The following is a 23,500-nucleotide window of genomic DNA, read 5'->3' on the forward strand; positions in this document are numbered from 1 at the left end:
TAGAAGCTTATATTACTTTTTTAAATCTAAGAGTGTAACTCATTTGTGTGTGTTCCTGTTTTAATCTTCTAAATAACTCTCATTTCTTTTCTTAGTTAAATCTTTAATACGTTTATTGCAGGATTAGCTACAGGTGTTGTCTTTGGTTTGAAATCTGAGTACAGATGACTTGGTACAAGTGACTGCTCCTTTGGAACTGGGAGTAACCTGAACATTGCTGTGATTTTTGGTGTAAAGTGATCATTGATCACATAGTCCAACTTGCCTGGGTGGCAAGATAGTCTGGAATGCCCAAGGGGACGGTCTGTGACTCCATGGTAAGAGTTTTCTAGTGCTTTAGGAGTTCACCCTTGTTACTGGGTCGGTGAAATCAAACTATAGAGCATGCGACCAGTTTGGGGTTTTTGCCCGCTTTGACTGTCTCCTCTGAGATTGGCACTCACTGTCGTTAGCCATTCAAGACAGTCACTTGGTCTCATGAATTTTTTTCTTAGATTTTTTTTTTCCAGTACTTCTTATTGTTAAACCATCTTCATCCCCCTTAAATGATTCCTCCCCTTTTGCACCAGCAGTTTAGATGTCTTTGGTGTCTAGTTCTGTGATTCGTAGGTGCAGTCAGGCCATGGACGTTGAAGTGACTTACAATGCAGGCACAAATAGTTTTTTTGGAGGGTGGAGAGGTGGGAAAATGTTCCTGTAAATGGAGTTCCACTTCAGCCTGGGCAGAAAACTTGCCCCCCAAAATCTGAAAGTGCCCTAAGACCCAGGGACTTGCTTTGGATGGACAGAACAGTTATTCCCTTGAAGTGCCCATCACTCCCTTCTATTCCCCCATTGATGGGCTACAGAAGGTGCTTCATGTATATTCCATGGCCAGAAGAGTGTCAGCCCAGTATAGGATTTTTGAGGGAGGAGAGATAAGGAGAATATATTAGAAGTAAAAAAGGGTCATGGCCTTCACTCCAGAGCTGTAAAGTAATAAAGTGTACAGCTTCCAGGCAGGTGGCAATAAACTGCCAGGCAATAAACTGTCTGAGGTGCAATCTCAGTGTGAGCATATCCATGACATTCAGGTGTACTGGGCAGCTCCAGAGGTGAGATGGCATGTTCCCCTGGTGACTCCCCAGTAGCTGGGTAAAAAAGCCAAGAGATGGGATAGTCAAAGAAATCAAACTCCAAAGGTCAGAAGAATGTTGTCATGGGGAGTACTGTGGAGTATATGAGACAGGCTCCAAACATCAGCTTCCCAAAGATGCAGCATGCCCCAAAGCTGACTGTATTCCCCCAAACCTGTATCTTGGCCCAATATGTACAGCATGCCCGGAAACACGCAGCAAATCCCAATACATGTGGCGTGCCCCAAAGTATGTTGCGCAAATACACCCCAGGCACTAGGCAAACCCCAACATGCTGAAAACTTATGGTGCTCCTGAAGACATGCAGTAGTACTCCAAAATATGTAGCATGTCCCAAGTCATCCTGAGTACCCCAGACACATGGTGTGCCTGCCGTTGGATTTACAGAGAAGATCTAGTCCAAGTAATCTAGCAAGGCTCCACCTACCATCAGCATCCCAATGGCACCAGCAGGTTCCACTGGCTGATCGGGTTCTTTTCCAAGCTGTTTTACTTTAGTCATTGAGGAATTATGCACCCAGGTAGCGTCAGAATATTAACAAGGAGTTACTGTCAAGCAGCCCTTCCTAAATCACTGCTAGTGAATGGCAGATTAGTCGAAAACTTGGATTTCTCTCCTTGTCAATCACATTCAAGCAAACCTGCTGTCTTTGTTCAAGAACAGCTGTTTTGTAGCAATACACAGCAGAAGCCCATTAATATATCATGTGTATGACTGGCAGACACATTGCAAGTGACTGAATTTTGCAAATTGGCAAGTAAGCGAATGTGCACTATTTGAAAAGGAAGACAAACAAGGAGAATGCATAACGAAATGTGCTTGGTTCATGTATTTTTGGCAATTGAGTTTCAGTTGAAATCATGGATGATTGCATTGCATCATGCTCTAGTACGGCAGTATAGTTGGTGAAGTCTTAGGCCTGGTCTACACCTAACTTAGGTCAACCTAGCTGCCTTGCACAGAGCTGTGGAAAACACACACCAAGTGCCATAGGTGTGTCGACCCAACACCGTTGATGAAGGAAGCATCTACACTACAGCACTGCAATAACTGCTTGTATGCTCAGTCACATTGCGCATGCATTTTAACAGATGTAATTAAAATGTAGTGTAAAGCATTTCTGGGAAGAGCAAATGAGCAAGGTTCTGCTTTCCCACTCTGCTTCTTCATCAAGGTCTCTGTGTCCAGTGCATTTCAATGGAGCTGAAGGGGGATCCCCCTCCAGTCTGAGCTATCATTCCAAGTGTAAAAGCCAGCCATGCTTAAGGGTGCGAAACTGCTGCCATAGGACAGTGTGCTAGCTTCCCATCACAGCAGCAGAGACAGGAATCCAAAGGAGGACAGACTCCTAGCACTCCAGCACATTGTGTCTGTCAAAGCTTAAGGAAAGGTGCAGTGCATTCTCTTGGGAACAAGTCTTTCGGTCTTGGCTCCCAGCTTTCGGCTCGATTTAAGAGAACCATCCACTCTTCCTGTGTTGCTCACACGTGCAGCTTCAGAGGCATTTGCCCACAGGACCAATGGGATGGGGCAAAATTCTCTGGCCAGTCAAGGGAAATGGCCTGCGTCCTAGAGAAGCACAAAGACAAAAGCCACAAGCAGTAAAGTGGACTGGGGCTGAGCAGATATGGCCAGAACATCAGTAAATGAGGCAACCCATCAAAGATGGTCTCTGCCTTTTCTGAAGTGACTATCCCATCTACTCTCCTGTCATTAAGCTATTTAATAATAGTAATAATGCTTAGCCATTCCACAGCACCTTTCCTTTGAGGAATCCAAAGCACCCTAGAAAGGTGGAGATTGTGGTCCCCATTTTACAGATGGGGAAACTGAGGAATGGGGTCTTGCATCCAAACTTTTGGTTGCTTAATGAAACCAAACTACACCTCCGAACCTTTGTAGGTTGATCCATCCTTAATTGCTGGGTACATCTCTGGTGTTAGGTGCTCTCTTCCTCCCCCCCTTCAAACATGTGCATGTACATACCACCCACCCATCCATGAGGCTGCTAAATCTCTGAAGTGGGAACAGCTGATCAGTAAACCTATTGAAAGGGGAAAAATTAAGCCCAAGGTCTGCAAACCTCATTGGAAAAATCTCTGGTTTAATTTTAGTGCAGTGTGTTTCAGGTCGGTCCTTAGGTTAAAGCCGAGCATTTCCAGGGATTAAATTAAGTGTAGGGCACAAATTACGTGGGTCACGGAAGGTCATGTACTATAGGAAGATAATTTACGCAGCTTATCGCACTCCTTCTATCAGAGCCTGTGATCCAGTGCTTGTAAGGATGTTGTGCACTTGGCATTGTCCTACCAACAAGGTTGTAAGCTCGTTTCCCCAAAGGCAGCCTGGGAAAGTCAGTCCCTTTGCTGGTTTGGATGATCTCAGGCTCCTTCCCAAAGAGCTAGAGTGAGCGTATGGGAAAGATGCTTGGTATGGCACTAGCCCCCAGGCTTTGGGCTGCTGGGTCAAATGGCTTTGTGCCCAAAGCCAAATTATAGTTAAGTTAAGCTGCTGGCTGGGCCACAAAAATCAGGGCCATGTACACCCCTTGAGCCATAGGGCAGCTCCTGCTGCTTGCAGTGAGGGGTTCATACGAGCTTTGAGGGTGGCTGTTCTGTACCACTTAACTTCAGCTCCTGTGGAATTCAGCATCACTTGGTGGGGTAGAAAATGTTGCCAGGCAATTTTCAGATCACTGCTCTTTTTGCCTGTTGTGTGATCATTTGCAGGTGCACTTGCCTGATTTGTGCATGACTCTGTGGTAATTGTGCACCTAAAATGTGTGGAAAATCTGGCTTTTAACATGACATCATTAGCCTTAAAGGTTAGTACACCATTGCTATGAGTAGGGGCAGTTCTCAGCTCTCCAAGCTGTTGTTTCACTCCATCTGTAGTCTTAGGAAGGCAACCCTTGATCCCATTGGGAACGCTCTTTGCAGACCATAAAGGCTTGAAACATTGTTACATTTTATGCAGAACGCAAAGCTTACATTTATCTGTCATGGAGGCCAGATAAATATCTTCCATATGATGGGAGTTGGACGCTTGGCTTAGAGGAATTCCCCCCTCACTCCCCCGCGCGAGCATTTAAGTGGGAAGGTGCATTTAAGAGAAGGAATGGAAGCTGGAAAGGAGACTCTAAGACTGGGAGGGCAAGGGAAGACGTACAGGAATAGATGGGGAAGGGAAATGGAAAGAGGGGAAGTTTTCTACACTTGTCTAGACAGTTTGTGATGTATTTTTTTTAATTATTCCTCCCCCCATCCCCAAATCCACAATGTTGGGTGCCCAACAGATGATGCAAAAATAGTTATTTGACTTGTAACCATAGCACTGGATTCCCACATGGATTTCTCACACCAGTCATACGGGGGATGTTTGATTGAAGTGCGGTAAGAGAGCAAACTGAGATGATAAATCATTTGCCCCCAACACACTGCCCTCATCTCCACATCCTGCCAGTTGCATGGGCTCCCTTAAGCAGAGGAATCCTGCTGCAGAAGGAGCCTTGAGGAATCGTGTCACAGAGCCAAAGTACACGCAACTACCTGCACTTCCATCTTGGACACTCTGGCCAATAATAACACAGGGCTTCTTTTCTCTCCTGTGCAGAGCATTTCCTGAACACTTGGGTCTTCCTTCAAGAACATATTGTGTCTCGCAGTTTTACGCCCACTAGGAAGGGCAGGTGTGGGCTGCTTGCTTCTCAGTTCCGCCAGTAGACCGGGTTGGGTCCAGCCTCTTGCTCTGCGTTGTCTTCTCCTGAATGTCTCCTTTCAGGGTGGGGTGTGCTGTAAATCAAGCAAAGCCCTGAGGCCTCTCTCCTTGCTTCTGTCTCAACCTTCTCTAACTGGTACTGTTGTGTGGCTGGCATCCTTCCCTACAAAAACTAATAAAGAGGACTTACCACTGTCCTTCAGAGTGTCTTGACTTGTCCTGAACTGGCCAATGGGGCCAGTGAAGAGTCTGGCACGGAGTTAGAGAAATACAAAGCAAACCCAGGTGACTCAGTCCACCATCCCCTGGTTAGATAGGGATCGACAGCATTTGTCTGGTCTTATTGAACTTCAATCATTGAAGCCAGCTAGAGTGTCTGTCAGGGACCCTCCCTCCACCCAATCCCGCTAATATCACAGAGATGGGGGCATGGTGGGAATAGAATTTGTTCATTGTCAAAAATAATTTCCACATGGTAAGAAGGTGCTTGTTGCTACGCTGCCTTTCAGAACTGGCACTGGGCTACGTTGGCTTGACAGTTGTCAATCACAGGGCTTTGATAGATCCATGCATTCCGGCAAGCTCCTTAAAGGGTTAAGAGTATAGGTGCCAGAGCTGTGTTGGTAAAATATAACCATGCAGTTCAAAACAGGTGCTGTAATTACACAAGATCCTGTCTGCCTGTACATTTGTCGGGTTTGAGGCCATTACTTAGGCTTATGGACATCTAGAAAATCTAACCCTATGGGTCATATTTTCAGTGGGCCTCCTTATTACATCCTGTATTTTCACCTGCAGACTGGTAACAGTGTGACTAATACCTTTTTCTTCCTATTTCAGCCACCTTGCAGATACATTATAGAAATTACAGATGAGGTGAACATTTGGCCCTAAATCTCTCTCTGTTTTACAGAGGGTCTTTTGGAGCCTCTCCTACACCAGGAAATGCCGTCTCTGAGATGGGATATTTCCTGACCTGCCAGTCAGTGTCTCCAGAACTGCCTGAAGCCCTACTCAACTCTGGGGTGGATTTCAATTCAACAAAACGTTCCTGATCATTTTTTATTTTAATTAGAAAAATACTCCATCACCTTAGGGATGAGTGAAATCTGTTAAGTGTGGGAGCATGCCAGCCACTCCTTGGCTTGACCGTGTTGGACAACATTCCAGTGGAAGTATAGCTTGGGAGGGCAAAGCTCACAAAGAATCACCAAGTCCCCTGCTCCTCCACCTGACACTGTGGCGTGCAAAATGGGGGACTTAATGGTAGGGTTGCCAATTTTGGCTGGACGTATTCCTGGAGGTTTCACCATATGACATAATCTTTAATTCCTGGAGACAGTAGGACAATCCTGGAGTGTTGGCAACCCTACTTAGTGGTGCTTATTAGGTTTGTGCCTTAGGGATATACTGGCTGGGTTGTAGCCAGCTGGAACATTTGTGCACCATAGGCGCCGACTCTGTGGGTGCTCTGGGGCTGGAGCGCCCACTGGGAAAAATTAGTGGGTGCAGAGCACCACAGGCAGCTCCTCCCCCTGCCCCAGCTCGCCTTCACCTCCTCCCCTGAGCGGGCCGCCGCATCCTGCTTCTCCCCTCTCCCTCCCAGTGCTTGCGCCACGAAACAGCTGTTTCGCGCGGCAAGCCTGGGAGGGAGGGGGGAGTAGAAGTAACGCAGTGCGCTTGGGGAAGAGGTGGGGCCAGGGGAGGGATTTGGGGAGGGATCCAATAGGGGCAGGGAGGAGGCGGATTTGGGGCAGAGCCGGGGGGGAGGGGGCGTGAGCACCCACCGACGCCAACAGAATTTGGCGCCTGTACCTCACACCATCATTGCACAATTCTGAGCAATAGGCTGGCTCTCCTTTAAGAATACTATGGGGATAAGAATGGTGTCTGCTTGGAGAGATTAGGTAGACCAGCATGGATTACTATAGATTAGGACTGAGATACCTTGCTGAGCTGTGCAGGGGTCTGGGATTAGAACAGCAAAAGGTGCTGCAGGTCAGGAGTGAGGAGCACTACCAGATCAATATGGGGAGTTTGGATACAATTTGGCTCAAATAAAAAACTCTCTCATACTAAATCTACACACAGTAATCAGAGAAGGAATAAAAAACAACAGAAATAAGGTCATGTATGTGCTGAGCCATAATTAAACAGGCTACAAGCTAGTCAATACAGGGAATAGTACCTTTTTGTATCAATGGAAAAACGTCACTCTCAAAAGTAACCGCTCAGTCCAGCATGTATTTTTCCAATGAGTTGGCGTTCTGCTATTTCTAATATGTGCTAGTCATAACTGAATTATACACCTATACTGACGTATATTGAGTTTCTCTCTGAGCTATCAGCTCTGATTTCCCCACCAAATACTCTCTATTGGTCCTCCACTGAATTGCCCCCTGACCATCTTTGGCCATGTGAAGTCCACTTTATGTCACTTCCATAGCACAAAGTGGGCTGAGCAGACCAGAGTAGCTGGCCTTTGGTCTCTGTTACAGATCAGTGCGGTGCCCATGGCGCAGTAGCAGGAGTCTGATCCTGGGGAAGCAAGAAGAACGTTGTATATGTCAAGTGATGGCTAGACACTATTGTAACTAGGTGAGTCTGATCTCAGATGCTGTGGCCAGATTTTGTGTGCGTGCGAGTGTGCCTGTGCCGTTGAGCTTTGGACCAACACCCGCATACTCTGTAGCCAGGCAGCAGCTTTTACCAGGTGAGTCAAAATAACTCCCTTTCCCCCAAGTCCAGGCTGACACAGTAGGGGAAGCCTTGCTTTGGAGAGTCTCAATTGGAAGTTGCTCTTTGAAAGATGTTTTGCTTTAACTACTAAACATTTGGAGGGTTAAAGGGGTCCTGTCAAGGTTGAAAAGCAGAAAATATAAATAATTTGACATGTCCTCTCCAATGCTGAAAAATTACTTGGCTAATAATAATACAAAAGGGCTGCAAATCCCAGCTCCTTGGGTCCGAACCCCCAGCAGCAGACTTGTGGTGCTGGTGTGTTTGTAGTTGCAGATGCTGCATACACACTGGTCCCTCCGCAGTCCCTGCTTACCCTGTTAGGGTATGTCTACACTGCAGCTGGGAGAGTGTTTCCCACATGGGTAGGCACATGTGCTAGCTCTGCTTGAGCTAGTGCACTTAAAATAGTAGTGTAGCTGAGAGTAGCACTAGTGGTGCCTTTACAAACCTAATGGGTCCAGGTGGGTTGTACTTAGGCAGCTAGCCCAAGCTGTCATTCATGCTACCCCCGGCCACGCTGCTCTTTTTAGCATGCTAGCTCGAGCAGAGACAGTGTGTGTCTTACCCACCCGCAGGCTCCCAGGTGGAGTGTGCACATACCCTTAGTGTGAGTCAGCAGGAAGGGGCTGGAAATCGACAAGACTCTTGTACTAGTGCTCAGAGCACAGAATTCTCATCAGTTGCTGCTATTCCTAACCCACTTTATGCTGGCTCCAGTTAATGGAGATATCAGACGAGACGGAAGAGGGAATAATAATGGAACATGGCCTTTCTCGAACACCCGACCAGTGATCCCAAACCGCTTCAGAACTATTAAGGGATTAACCCCCTTAGCACCCTGGTGAGTGTGGGATCTGAGAATGGGTAGCTGGATGATAGTGCAGGGTGGCTTGCCCAGAAAGAAGGGGGATAGCTAATGCTGCTTAACAGCGACCCCTGCCTTTCAGATCAGGAACAGCCTTAAAGGCAGAACTTTCTATGCCTGCTGGGATTTTCTTTACCATGTAAATGTACGTAAGTCATTGTGAGGCAGATACGAAATTGCATTCAGAAAATCAGATCTCATTAGCCTAGCTAAGGAAAGAAGAAAAACAAACCCAGAGACAGCAGGCGCTAAGGATTCCATATGGTGACGGCAGCAGCTCTCCTGAATGCCACTCAATCAAGGGCGTTGCAGGTCTTTCTGATTTTTCATTGTAACAGAGTCTGAAAATAGCTCTTGAATAAATGCCTTTCCAAAGCAAGGCGATACACAGGGATGGGTACTGTGAGCTGGAGCGTCAGACACAGCATTGAAGCGAGTGTGGGAGCAGACAAAACCGCCCCCTTTGACTTCATTCCCAGAGGCTAATATTAGCTCACCTGCGGGTATGACAGGCCTTGTGGCCGTCAGCCACGGAGTCCTGCTTTTCTCTCGGCTTACTGTTCCTGGCAGCAGATGCCCAATTAGTGGAGCATTTCCCTTCCCTGTCAATCGTGTTGACTTGACTCATGCTTAGGGTGAACATATTTCTCAAAACGGGACACCCCAGCCGCTCACCAGTGGGTCTCCCTGATGCTGTTGCCCATTGGTGGAACCCCCCCCCCCGCCAGGCTGTTGCCCATCACTGGAACCCTGCAGCCCCCCTCCCACTGTGAGACGGTTTCCCAGCCGCTGGAACCCTGCAGGGGCTCCTCATACTGGAATGCTGCTTCTCCCCTGCCGGGAGGTTGGCATTTCCACTTGCCCCCTCCGCACTGCACCCCACTTTTTTTTTTTTTTTACAAAAGTGGGCATTTTTCCTGTTTGTTCTTGCCAACTGATCATCAGTTGGTAAGAGCAAATAGGACAATTGCCTCCTTTTGGGGAAAAAAGTCAGGACCGCTGGGACAGGCTTAAAAAGGGGATGTATGGTCATCCTATGCATGCTGAAGTGTGTGAGGTGAAGGAGCAGTGTGTTTAAGCAGGTGGATGAAGGCTGAGGAGCAAATTGTGTTAATCAGGCCTCAGCCCCCTGTTTTGGACATGGGCGTGCGAGAATGATGAAGCAGTGTCAGTGATTTCATGGGGTGTGGGATCTCGAGATCTGCTCTGCCGCTGGGCTTTGCAGATTTCCCTTTTCGTGTGGGTTGGACATGAGCAATGAATAAGTTTTTGGAGTCTCTGAAAGGCACCAGCTCATTCAAAAGGTCATTTGTTCTCACCACCTCTTCTAAAATAAGTGGGATGGTCCTGTTTTGCACAAGCCTAGTGTACAAAGCAATCAAAGGCCCCTCTTGATTCTGGGCAATGTGCTGCATTGTGGCAATGCAATCTCCAGAAAAGGGGTGGGGGAGGTGACTCTTTGCCTTGGTGTTGCATTGGTGTGTAGTGATAGCAGTGACTGTGTTATCTCTATATAGTAGCACAGGCTTCCCAAGTGATGCGCTGCCGTAAGATTACAGTGCAAACATGTTGCTGTGCTGGGCAAGTATGACAAGAGATGAGAACCCGAATTCTACTGAGAGAGTGAATTTGTACCTCCCCCAAATGGCCCACTCAGCCATTTCCATGTGCTATCACCTGCCTGCCTGAGCAGGGTTCACGGATGGTTATGGTGTGGGTTAAAAGCAGTGGGCAGGGAGTGGATCTGAGAAGACCCACCAGAGGATCAGAGAAGACCCACCAGAGGATCAACGATGAACAGAACAGGCTTTCCTTGTATCTGATGCTTATTACTCAGTATTTGTCTGGATCCATACTCTAAGAAGGGTGTTCAGCTAGAAGCCGAAGGAGTAATGGTTCAGTGGTTGCTTCCAGAAAGGACACATTCTGCTGTTAAACAGCTGTTTGGAAAACTCCAATACTTGTCCTTGGCCCTATTGGAGTCCAGCCCAGTGGGAGGAATTTGACTGTCCTATTGAGGCCCCTTAACACTTTGTTTAAGGATTTGAGGTCTTCAAAGTCCTGTACAGTGAGGAAGGTGTTGTTAATGTTCTTCAGCTTGGCTGCAGCTAAGCATTCAGGCTACAACCAACTCAATGCACCTGCTGTGCTAGTGAATGCAACAGGTACGACCAAGGAGACCACACTTGCTTTGTTGCTGAATGGCCCAAGCACACCCAGGTAGCCCTCACCTCTTCTGCTGCTGCTGAGGGCACCAGGTCCTTGCAGAACTTGCCTGCCAAGTCTCTGACTATTCCATACTCTGTTCCTGAATGGCCCAGACGTGTTCCCGTACAAAACACCTTCTCTGGTGCGGAGTGCAGATAATACACCCAGGTAGAATGAATACAGCAGAGCCATAATTTTCAAACTTGGGTGCCTAAAAACGGGCACCTATATCTGTATTTAGGTGCCTAAATAAGTGGCCTGGTGTTCAGAGGTCCCGTGTATGTATCTGCCTCTTCTGTTTGCTTCAGTGGAACCTTAGCAGTGTGATAGCCCTCTGCTGTGCTTGCTCCTAACACTGAGGCGCTCAGATACCGTGATGAGGGCAGTATAGAAACCTATATAGAAAAGGGAGGTAAGCCCACTGATATTAGAAAACCAATGCACCCCCTTTGGCTCTCTCTCTGCTATTGTTAGCCTCCCAGGGGAGCTTTAATCATGCCTGCGGGCTATAGGGTAATGAGTGGATGTTTGTAGCCCAAGGACTGACAGTCCTCACAGCCGGGTCATGAGCACTGTGCAGTTTACTGAGTGTGTGTGTGTGTGTGTGTGTGGTTTTTTTGGACGAGATCTTAGGATCTGAGATCCTGACTTACACATCCCAGGTCACTTTTCATAGGATTGGGATTTCCCTGGGTCTCCGTGGCCAGAATATTCCCTCGCCCCTACTGTTAAGCAGTGTGCTCCATTCTCTTCACCCCAGAACTGGCTGCATTTCAGGGGAACTGTATATATGTCATTTTTGAAGTACTTTTTGGGTTTCTTTTGGATAAAAGGAGCTACATACAAGGGCAATAGTTAATATTACAATGACTTTTATTTGTACTGATTTGGGTTGTTTTATGTGGAAGTAGGAACAGGATGAGGCTGAGGTGTGTTGGGAGGTTGGTTTGTGTGTGGCTGGATACTATATGCTACAGTTTGTATCCCGGTTTTAACTTGGCCCAGACGGCCTCAGCTCTGCTTTGTGTGTGTCCCGCTCCTGTTTAAGTGTTAAGTAAGGAAATTTATATTGGGAACAATTCTGTTTTACCTTGTAATAAATAATTAGTAACAGAAGGTGGGATTTTTGAAACTGCCTAGGGGAATTGGGCACTTATTGCTGGTAGGTGCTCTGATATTTGATTCTTTTGTGTAGGCCTCTGGCCTTTTGGCCCTGTATCCTTGTGACGTTAAATGTTCGGCGCCAAATTCTGCCCGCTCCTATGCAGGTGCACAAGGGGGAGGGGAAAGTTCTTCTTCTGTGCACCCACCCAGAAGGCAACCACAGTGTGGCTTGGTAGTGCTCATTTCAAAGGAGGCATGACTGGGGCGTTTCTTGGCTGCGTAACCAGCTCCTCTCCCTTAGCTCTAGCTAGGTTGGTGCTGGGAGACGGCAGCTGTCTTTGCCCCATGCTAGCATACCTCCTCTAGCCAGTGTTGCTCAGTCAGGCATTGTCTCTGCACAGCACATCTGTAGTGGCTAAAATTTAGCCCCTAATCTGTTGCTGTGATTCAGGTTTGCACTGTGCATTGGGACCGAGATGCCACAGGCAGTTTTCTTTCCTCTATATATTTTTAGAATCGATAAAGATCAAACAAAAAGCCAGGGAACTCCAAGGTGTTGCTGTCCTGTGGCTTGTGTGTCCATCCCCCCCCGGGGGGGAGCCCATAGCCCTTTCCCCTTTTGTCTGGGACCGCTGAGTTCCCAGCAGCTCCTTGAGCATTGTGCCCCAGCAGAAGAAACGGCAACAAAGGAACCATCGTGAGGAGAAGGGGAGGAAAAAACAGCTCAATGTCGGAATCATTTTACCCTTGGCTTTCATTGAAGATGCAGCTGTCTGTCTGTCTCTCTCTCTCTCTCTCACACGCATACAGTTTCTATATCATAAGAAAGAAAGGAAGAGGGAGAAAAATCAGTTCTCCATCCAAGATCTATGATGGGCTCGTTAATGTTCAAATATGGTGAATTCTAAAAATAATCCCCATGTTGCTATAGAAACTTCCTCCGTTGCTACGTGAGAGTCTGGAGAGGATTGTACCCTCTCCTCATACCTGCTATTCCAGTCCTTTCAGCTGCATTCGCCCCCAGGCAGGACTCCAACAGCAGGTGCATCAGACCTTGGCTGCTCCTTTAAATAGGCTCTCTGAATTGCTCACTGTTGAGCTCATTGTGACAAACATAGGGAAGGAAGGTGGCCATATAGCCTGTCTCGTTCTGTCCATTCATATGTTCAGTGCTTCTATCCGCCTGTAATGTACTTCCCCCATCCCTTACATTCACATCTATCTCTTCTTAGTTATGTCCTCTTTGCAGACTCTCTTGCTGCTTTTGGTGGTGTCTAGGGGATATTTGGAAAACCTGGTGTGAAGTGCTTTGAGATCAAGTGATGACAAGTGCCTATATAAAGTGCTAAGAGTTATCCTGATTCTTTAGAGATCCCTAAAATCCCAAGTGTCCCTCTCTGTCACCCTGTACGCAGCCTGGGCAGCTGTAAGGGAGGCTGGTGCCCTGAAGTTTTTTGAAAGTTCTTTTCCCAGTGAAGAGAGTTGGAAACTTACATTCTCTTTGAAATGAAGGCTGAGATTAACCCTCACATTTAAAAGCTCACACACATGAAGAAGCCAGTCCTGGCAGACTCTGGCTCCCGCGTGAATTACCCGCTGCTGCGGAGTGAAGCATCTCCTGGGCTGTCCGAGTCTCCTGCTCTTCTTAGCTTCTGTTTGATGCCCTCCTGAATTTGAGCCTGCCACACTCTCAAGCTGTTTGAAGATGAGACCCTGCAGCACCCGTTGACTTCAACAGAAGTTGTGGATGCTCAGCGCCTCTGAGAAATTGGGCAATGGGTTACTGCACCTAGATTTTGAAAATGTGGCCAATGGGGTGTTTTCATGTAGGGCTGAGAAGCCAAAGAATGGGGAGTGGGGAGCAAATTCTCATCCAAAATACGTAACCAAAATTGTGCAAAAGTCTCTTTAACCTTGATGATGATGTTGTTGTTTTTTCACAAGAACCCTCAGTCACTAGCAAACTACTAGCCTGGGGAGAGTTTATGTACATTTGTGATTTGTTCCTGTCTGAGAATTTCATCCCCCCCCCCCATCCCATCGCCCCTACCACAAAGAACCTGTTGTTGTTTGATGTGAAATTTTGCCCTCATCCTGATTCGCATGTTGTCCCAAACGTCTAAGGCAAAAATGGTGAGCAGTTCCCAGCAGTAACAAGAGAGAGAAATCTCTATTCCTAAAGGTGCCTTGCAACAGAGACCACCAGGAAAAGGATTGGCAGAGAAATGTCTGTCTATAGCAATCCATTTTAACTTTGTTCTTTTGGGTGGCTGGGAATGAAATATGGAGCCTTTCATCTCAAGTCACTGGTTCAAATCCAGTCTCGCATGGTAACGATTGGCAAGCTGTTACCATCTGAAGGCTCTTTGATGCCCTGTGTGAAATGAGCCAGTGGTCTCAGCCCTGTTCCCCATAAATGGTGTCCATATCTTGTAAGACACCACCACAGTTCGAACTAAATGGGTTTCTTGTTGTGTGTTTTGTCAAAGGGACAAAACATTGAAGGGAGACATGGAGACTAAATTGCCCTCAGATTGCTACAGGTGGGCCCAGATGTTTGGCACATTGGTTGGGAGCAAGGTCTGATGGAAGCCTGCATAATGTCTGCCTGTGCTGTACCTGTTCTGTGGATAAAAAGAGGCACGGCACGGTCATCAGCACTGCATAACTTCTGATGATAAAACACTGAAAACTTACAATGGACAAAATATCAATGAGCTGACCAGAAACAATCTGTCCCATGTATTGACAGGGCCTCCTTCACCAGCACATCTGGGTGCCACGTGGTCACTCAGCCACAGTAACCCAATTGAAAATAATGACTCTTGTGCACTTACCCAGGTTCTTCTTCCCACAACGTTTTCTCCCATTAGCCATTTAACTAATTCACGTTAACATGCACTGTACTGCTTTGGAGCAGTCGTCTTCAATCCACGCGTGATCTCCCATGTTTCACAGGTATCAGTGAGGCACAACACAGCATGAGTTAGAAAGCTCACTGTTTGCCCAATCTTGCAGTTTCCTGGCCTTTGTTTGGTTTCAGTGAGATCATCAATGTCACGAGAACAGACTTTCCCCCCCTTCATCTAATAATACTCTGCTTTACTTTGGCTCCCATAAATCCTATTAAAAGCTGCCTAGCTTTTATGAGGAGACCAATGCTTGGAACTTTGGCTCAATGGCATCCAGAAACGCATTCTAAAAGGAAATTATAATGCACGAGGAAAAAGTAGGGCAGGAGAGGCTTAAAACTGGACTGCTGTAAAAAGGGGCTGAACCTCACTTGGACAGACATAGGTGATGACCCCACATGCTGCAGGATACAGATGTACATACATACACATTACTATTATTTATCATTTGTATTATGGTAGTGGGTAGAAGTTCCATTCGTGGACAGGACCCCATTGTGCTAGGTGCTGTACAAACACAGGACAAAAAGATTCTCCCACAGGGTTTATACACTCAAGTAGATGGACAGATGCGCAGATGCTCTCTGCACGCTGTCATTTCATACATACGGAGGGACATGTATGCAGCCAGAGACAGTCAAACACAAATGTACACCGGTGTAATGACCCAAAGAGACGTACATACACAGATCCAAACATGCAACCAGCTTTATTCAGATCCAACAATGCATAGTGAGGTTAGGCAGCGGGTTCTGAATCACTCCGTGAAACCTGCAGGTGAGGAAGAAACCATACCTTTGTATTTATTTGAGCTTTGCTTGATATTGACGAGGTTAGTGGGTGTGAGGTTATGTGATTGGAGTCTGGTGGGGTGAGAGAGAGAGAGCTTTCCAGCAAAGGCCAAAATGAGGGCCCACCTCTGGAAAAGGACTTATTTGCATCCTTATCTCATTTCTCTATAAACAAGGCAGCTGGAACCACATGGCCTAAAACTGGGAAAATCATCCCTGTCATCGCCCTTCTGTTGCTAGATATGTAAAAGGGTCAACTCCCTGCAGGGTTCATGAGGTTATTTGGCTCTGAGTTGCTGGGAATTTTTACTTGGAGAAGGTCCATAATGCAGACAGGCTTCCGCAGAGTGTCTGGAGAAGGGTTGGGAATGGAAAGAATGTGGGGCTAAGTCTCTGGACACCTTACCCCTCTGCATCAAGCCATAGGAATAGGGTTCTTTATTTCTGTAGCCATTATTCTCAGCCTCACAGTGGGGTGAGGGCTTTGAAAGCATGATTCCTCTCCCTCCATCCATGCCAGCTGTTCTTACCTCCTCTGCAAGACACTGGCCTCTTCAGCCCTGTTCCTGATTATCCATCTACATTGGCTATTTTCAGACCCTCTGCAGGGCGCTTTTTAGTCTCTCCTGATCATCCATACTTGCCTACATCCTCTCCAGGCTATAGAACTGGCCTAGTTTGGCTTGTGTACATTGGTGTGGTGTGACAATGGCAGCCAATTCTCTCTCTCTCTCTCTCTCCCTCCCCCACTCCCACTCCCCCGATATTACTAGCAGGATCAACCTGGCACAGGCACTCCTCCAAGACCTGGGCCAGACTCAGTGCGTGCTGCTTAACCATACATGATGGTACAAGAGAGTTCAGTTTCCTTTAGAAGGAAAAGAGCTCCTGACACGTTACTTTGTGCAGCATTCTGAAATGCCACATGGGGAGGAGCAGTTTGTGTCAGGTCTGACCTGTGAATTATATGTTGGTTAAATAAAGTTTGTTTAAAATTTGGCATTTCTGAGCTGCTTGCAACTAGAGCTTTGCTGGTGAATCATTAGATAGTTTGACTGAATCTCACACTGCGACCTTCCTTTGATTACTCCATCACAATTAAAGACGGATGGAGATAGGTTGAGGGATCAACAAGCTAGAGAACCAAGATCCAAAGCCCTTTCAAACTCTTGATCTGATGTTTGGACCTGATCTTCCCCTCTTTGACACCTATCGCAGAGCTTCTGTTGATGTCAGTCAGGGAATGGTCAAACTCTGTGCCATCTTTAGCTCAAATTGGCTTGGGATAATATCAGAGCCAGCCTAGACCTGCGACTCAAACCTGAACTGAGCCACTTTGGAGGTATGAATAACAACAAAATCAGGTTGGTTATTTAAAAAGTTATTTTCATTTCCATGCATCTCTGCAATTCCTGGTATCAAGATTCCAGGAGAGAGTCTGTCCCCTGTGAATTCCAACCCAGCCGGAAGCAGGAATTACTCACAAAGAGACTTTCACTCAGGATTTATGACCAGTTTTACAGGAGCTAGAGATTTCATCATAAAAATATCTAAGATTTGCCTGGCACTGTGAATTAATATGTAGATACTAATAGGGCAGGAGCCAAACTGGTCAGGTTCAGATCAGGACTCCCATGATTATCTGGAGTGTTGGTAGCCAGGTTTTGGTTTAACCCGTTATCTATATAGCTGTGAAACTTGCATCTGGGTTGTAATTTCCCCTGGGCTCTGGGGCGGTGGGAACGGGATTGAGTTTGGGCCTGTTTCTAATTCCTACTGATGGAAGGGGAAAACCCAAAAGAATCAGAGTTTGGACTTGAATCAAAGGTATTGGATACATCCCTGAACAATCTCTGAACTTTACAAGTGAAAAAAGAAGTGAAAACAAATTTAGCTAAACCATTCCAGAAGATTCATTTGAAGTTTGATTCCAGAAATGGGCCAATGCCAGTGTTACCAAGGAGACAGGGAAGGTTCAGCTATTTTACTTCTGACCCAAGCTTAATTACCGTAGTGCTTATCTGACAAGAGCTTCACCTATCAGTATTTCCAGCCCCGTCCAAAATGTTCCCACCTGATCGATGCCACAAAGGATGTCACTTCTGCAAGATGGCTGCTGCCAGTGGGAGGTGCCCAAATGGTAATTCTTATCCAACGTTTCACAGTGCCTCAGTTTCCCATTTGTAAATGGGGGTACTAATCCTTTTTCTCCCACATTGTCTGTCTTGTCTGTTTAGCTGGTAAACTATTTGGGGCAGGGACAGCTGCTTGCCATGTGTATGTAGAGCACATAACACAACAGTGCTGAGATTCTAGGTGCTACTGTAATGCAAATAATTAATAATAATAACCAGTTTTCTGATTCTTCATGGCAAAAGTGCTTACTCTGTTATAAACAAAAGTACTAAGAGATTAAGGGTATGAAACAGATTCCATACAAGGAGAGATTAAACAGACAGGGATTGGTCAACTTAGAAGAGAGACAACTAAGGGGGGATATGATAGAGGTCTATAAAATCATGAATGGTGTGGAGAAAGTGAATAGGCATATTGTTTACCATTTCACATAACACAAGAACTAGGGGTCACCTGAGGAAATTAATAGGCATCAGGTTTAAAACAAACATAAGGAAGTACTTCTTCACCCAAAGCACAGTCAACTTGTAATACTCATTACCATGTACTGTTTTAAAGGCCAAAAATATACCGGAATTCAAAAACAAAAAAAAATTAGATAAGTTCATGGAGGATAGGTCCATCGATGGCTATTAGCCACAGTGGTCAGGGACATAACCCCATGCTTCAGGTGTCTCTAAGCCACAAACTGACAGAAGCTGGGACTGGATGACTGGGGATGGATCCCTCAAAATTGCCCTGTTCTGTTCACTCCCTATGAAACATCTGGCACTGGCAACTGTCAAAGACAGGACACAGGGCTAGATGGAGCATTGGTTTGACCCAGCATGGCTGTTCTTAGGTTTCTACCATATTCTTCAGTAATTTTCCCCGGTCACTACAGTCGTGACAGCTGATACTGCTGTGATTTGGGCCACTGCTGTACAATTCCATGCTTTTTTTTTTTTTTTTTTTTTTAGGGTCCCAAATGGCCTTCCAGATTATGTCCCGCTGCAAAATGGTAGCAGGTGTGACATGCAGAGCCACATTTTCAGAGGGACTTCAGCATGGCTTCTGCAAACACGGAACTACTTGTGCCCATTACTGCTTGCACGCTCAAATGAGTATTTACCTGTGCAGGACACATACCTCTATTTGTGCTCTATTTGTACATGCGAAAGGGCTCTCATGTTCATTGTATCACTGGGGCATGCAGTGTTGTGAAGGCACAGAACCCATGTTTGAACATCTGTGTGGTTGATGGATTTTTGCACGCAAGCTGCACAGCCTCCCCCTACTTCGTAGCATATTGCAGGCAGCATGCTCTAGAGTTATAACACCAGATTGGAACAAAAAAGAACTAAATAAGTTCATGGAGGATAGATCCATCAGTGACTATTAGCCAGGATGGGCAGGGATGGTGTCCCTAGCCTCTGTTTGCCAGAAACTGGGAATGGGCGACAGGGAATGGATCACTTGATGATAACTTGTTCTGTTCATTCCCTCTGGGGCACCAGGCATTGGCCATTGTCGGAAGACAGGATACTGGGCTAGATGGACCTTTGGTCTGACCCAGTATGGCCGTTCTTATATTTTTATGGAGGCCCGGGGTTTTAGTACCATCTCCTGTCACTGGTTCACTAGGCTAGCTTGGAGTAAATCACTTAACTTCTCTATGTTCCGGTTTGCCTAGGATGATGTAGTTAATGACACAAGCCCACCCTCGCAAAGTCCGTTGACTTCTATGGATGAAAGTTGCTACGTAAGAACTAAGTAGTGGCATTATTAAGTGATAAGTATGTATGTTATGTATGTGTTATTTAAACGGGATCTGATGACAGATGGAATTAAATGCAAAGCAGCCTGGTAGGTTTTAACGACCATAACAGGCCTGAAAGAAAGTGGCATGGAGTCCGTAACCTACCCAGCTAAGGTAGAAATGCATCATTCTGTATGCAAGTCACTTTAGGTGCTAGCTGTGGAGATTAGGAATTATTTAAGATTATTTGCAAGAAAATATGTGAGGGGTGTGGGGGGAGAAAAAAAAAGAAAGGTTTGACGTACCTATTGTTCTGTCATCTAATAAAAACACTTGCTGACAGGCACGCATTAGTGCCAGACAGTGAGGCCTCTAAATATAGAGGGAAAATGTGTCAACGTCATTTTTAGGCTGTGGACTGAGAGAACAAGACAATCTCATCCCTCCTCCCTGTTCCTGATGAGCCAGGTCAGATCCAGGTTATTATGATTCACAGATTCAAAAATAATCAGCAATCCAGTGCTTGTTTGCTGGCGTTGACCCCTTCTCTCTCTCCCCCTCCCCTGGGGTATCGTGCTTCCCTGTCCTGGTTGTGGAGCCAGGAAGATGGTTAGTGACTGGTTCCATGCTCTGTGCGCTGAAGGGAACTTCCCTTGTTTTTGCAGAGGGCAATGATGGTGTCATAAGCTTTAAAATAAATGCCGTTTGGAAGGTGGAGCACAGAAATGTTTGGTTTTCCCCTAAGGAAGAGGCTCAGAGGGGGTGTAAGTGTTTGATTACTTGCTTGAAGCTTTGGGGTTTCTGGGATTGAGGAGGATGGAATGTCAGCGGCTCATGGGAGGCAATAGGATCCATGTGTGTTTGGAGCATTCGCATGGTTAACAATAACAAATGCACAGGCAGAAATCCCTTGCAGGAGGCTCAGATGTGGGTGAGCTGTGAGAGAAGAGGCCCTCTGCCTGGGAATGGGTACATTGGGTCATGTACTGCAGGGGAGAAAGGCCCGGGGTAGAGACTACTCGGTTAATTTTTGGACCTAAGGTTGATTTGTGAGAGCCAGTGACTCAGGAAGTTACAGGCTTCCCCCTTTCTACCCTTCGCTGGCAATAGCGCTTCAATAAGGCTGGCGAAAGACGCTGGAATCAGCAAAGACTGTGAGGTGCCAAATGAATCAAGTGGGTCACTAGCCCTGATTCAGATCCAGTGTCATTGCACCATTTCCTCTACTGTGATGTTGGAGACAGTGGGTCAGATTTATCCCCTCGCAACCCCAATGGAGTCGGCAGAGTTATATGAGGGGTGAACTTGGGCCATCGCATTGAAAAAAGCTACTTGAGGTGTTGCACTAACTCAGTATTAGCCAATTGCTTTGGGGCTCTGGGCCCCTCTTGTCTCTTTGGATGTTCTGGTAGTGAGCCACGGCTCACAGGAGAAGGGAAAGTTGCAGCAGCAGCAGATTCCCTGGCAGGATCTATATCTTGCTCAGCCAAGAGAGAATGTGGGTCAGGAGATATTCACACACACACAATGCATTCATTGGCTGAAGGGGGATCACACAGTCAGGGCCGGCTCCAGGTTTTCTACCGCCCCAAGCGGCGCCAAAAAAAAAAAAAAAAAGCCGCGGCTGCACAATCGCACCGCTCCACTCTTCGGCAGCAATTCGGCAGCAGGTCCTTCGCTCCGAGACAGACTGAGGGACTTGCTGCCAAAGAGCCGGACATGCCACCCCTTGGTATTGGCTGCCCCAAGCACCTGCTTCTTTAGCAGGTGCCTGGAACCGGCCCTACACACACTGCTCAATCTGCCTATGTCAAAGGCCAGCAGGAAGGCGCAGGGCACATCCACATTGAAAGCGAAGGTCTGATTGCAGCATAAGTAGGCATGCCGGCGCTAGCTTTAATCTAGCTAGCACTGATGCCCATGCTGCGGTGCCTTCACTATTACTGTTATCGGACCAGGCTAGCTGCCTGAGTACTAGCCCTCTGGTGATCTTGGGTATGTACTTGGGTTGCTAGTCGGTGCTGAAGCCTGTGCCATCTACACTACTACTGTAGGTTTAAGCTAGCACAGGTAGGCCTATTCCTGCTGCAATCGCACCTTCACTTGCAGCATAGACCTACCCACAGAGACACGACAGCAGCTCTGATTTCTATCTGTGCAGCACCAAGAACAGGCTCAGTGCTCTGATACCTAGAAAAGAGACCGTCCTTACCCCAAGAAGCTTAACATCTAAGCAGTGAAGTGTAGACCCAGCACATGGCAGGTCATCAAGGCCCAGAAGGCCAGTATTAAAGAGGTGCCAATCTTTTGTTGGTTTATTGCTGATTTATTAGTGAAAAGTTTCATGGAAAGAACTGTTTAGGGTGTGAGGGTTGGAATCGAGACAAGATGGTAGGCTTGAGTATGGGGTGGGGGAGGATGAATCTTGCTCCTCTGCCCCTTCCCTCCATGGACACAGGGCCCTGACATCTGTTGCTCCCCAGCCCAGGGGTGGGACAGCGTTCCAGGGGCCTTCACAGCAGGGGAAGACCTACTGGATCTTTCCTCTGGTCGGAAGTGAGCTCAGAGTGTTTCCTCCCACGTCTTGGAGAATCTTTTCCTCAGACCCCCACAGGCCTCCCCAGCTCACAGCCTGGCTGTGCACCTGAAATAGCATTTAGCCCAAGAAGAGGGGGAGAGCCTAAAGCATGGAAGAAGCTGTGAACAGCAGAGCAGGAGAAGAACATAAAGGGAGCAACTAGCCAGAGTCTTGGTCAGAGTGAGGAAGGAGGCATGGGAGCTAAGGTGTAGGTAGGAGCAGAGATGTACAAGACCAAAACGATACCATCTCTTTTAGAGGGGAGAGGATTACAGCTTGGCACATATCTCCCCTCCTGTGTGGTGCTGGAAAAAGCTCGTGAAAGAGTTCACATGGAGGACAGCTTGGGTGATTGTCACTACAAGGTCTGTGGCTGAGGAGAGAGCCAAGTAGTGGATCAGGTGCAAATATCAGTAGGGAAGAAAATCATTCAATTGCTGATCATGTCCCAGCACTCATGAGGAGGCTTCTGTAGAGACAGATCTTGCTGAGGTTACTGTGTTATGTTTAGGCTATTATACAGTGCTGTTGCTGAGTACTGGGGATAGATACCCCAGTGCTACGCACACATCTGTCTACCCTGCAGCATGGATTAAAGATTCCAGGCCCCTCAAGTTATCCCAGATTTAGCACAGAATATAGATAATCTTTTCCATATTGTGAATCAAGAAAGCTTCCTGCAGTCCTTGGAGCACTGGAATAAGGGTTTGGTGATTAATGCTCTTAAAAGATATAGGATTCTATCATGTCTATTAGGAACTGGTTATGTAGAGAATGGTGCAGAGCACGGCCGCAGCGTGAGATCTGGACAGCAGAATACCCCCTGGCACAGGGGCACTAAATCCACTATTACAGCCTTCCATGGAATGCAGCATATTCCCCCTTCCTGTGTGCTGCTGATCCTGCTCTGTGTCAATGCAGAGGGGTGTGGCGATGCGGCCTGGAGGGGGCATTGCAATTTTGCCGGACTCTCGCTCAGGGAAAGAACTGCTTCTTGCCTGATCACTTGCCATTCACTCCTTTAAGGGTCTGTCCCAATTTGGCCCTTCGGTTTGCAGCTCAATCTCGCACTGACGCATAGAGCAGTCTTAGGCAGTGGCACGTGAAATAATTCAGCAAGGTGGGAGCTGTGGTGCAGTTTGGTTTGAAGGTAAAGTCTGCAGAAATGGGTGAGTCGTCTGTGCTGACTTGCCCACGGGGTTCTGAATAGCTTAATGTAACTTTCCACTGGGATTGTGAACAGTGCAACGCATGGCTAAATCCTAGGTATTTGCACTTTAAGGAGCTGGATTTTTGCAATGAGCAATAAAACAAAAGCGTATTTGGTCAAGTTACTAAATAGCTATAAGCAGGCCCGGGAATTTCAAAGAGGATGAGTCAACTGCTGAATATTTTGACCCTTAAAATTTGACTTTTGCAACTGTCAGGATGCAACCTCCCACTCCTGCTGAGCCAGCACTGAAATGTATTAATGACCGAAGACAGGAGAACCCCAAACTTTCCACGCTTAGGGCTGCATCAGCCAACTTGTTCGGAGTCCAAGGGCTTCTCCTAATAAAATGGAGCAGATGG

The sequence above is a fragment of the Malaclemys terrapin genome, chromosome 8, assembly GCF_027887155.1.
Source record: "Malaclemys terrapin pileata isolate rMalTer1 chromosome 8, rMalTer1.hap1, whole genome shotgun sequence".
Classification (NCBI taxonomy): domain Eukaryota; kingdom Metazoa; phylum Chordata; order Testudines; family Emydidae; genus Malaclemys; species Malaclemys terrapin.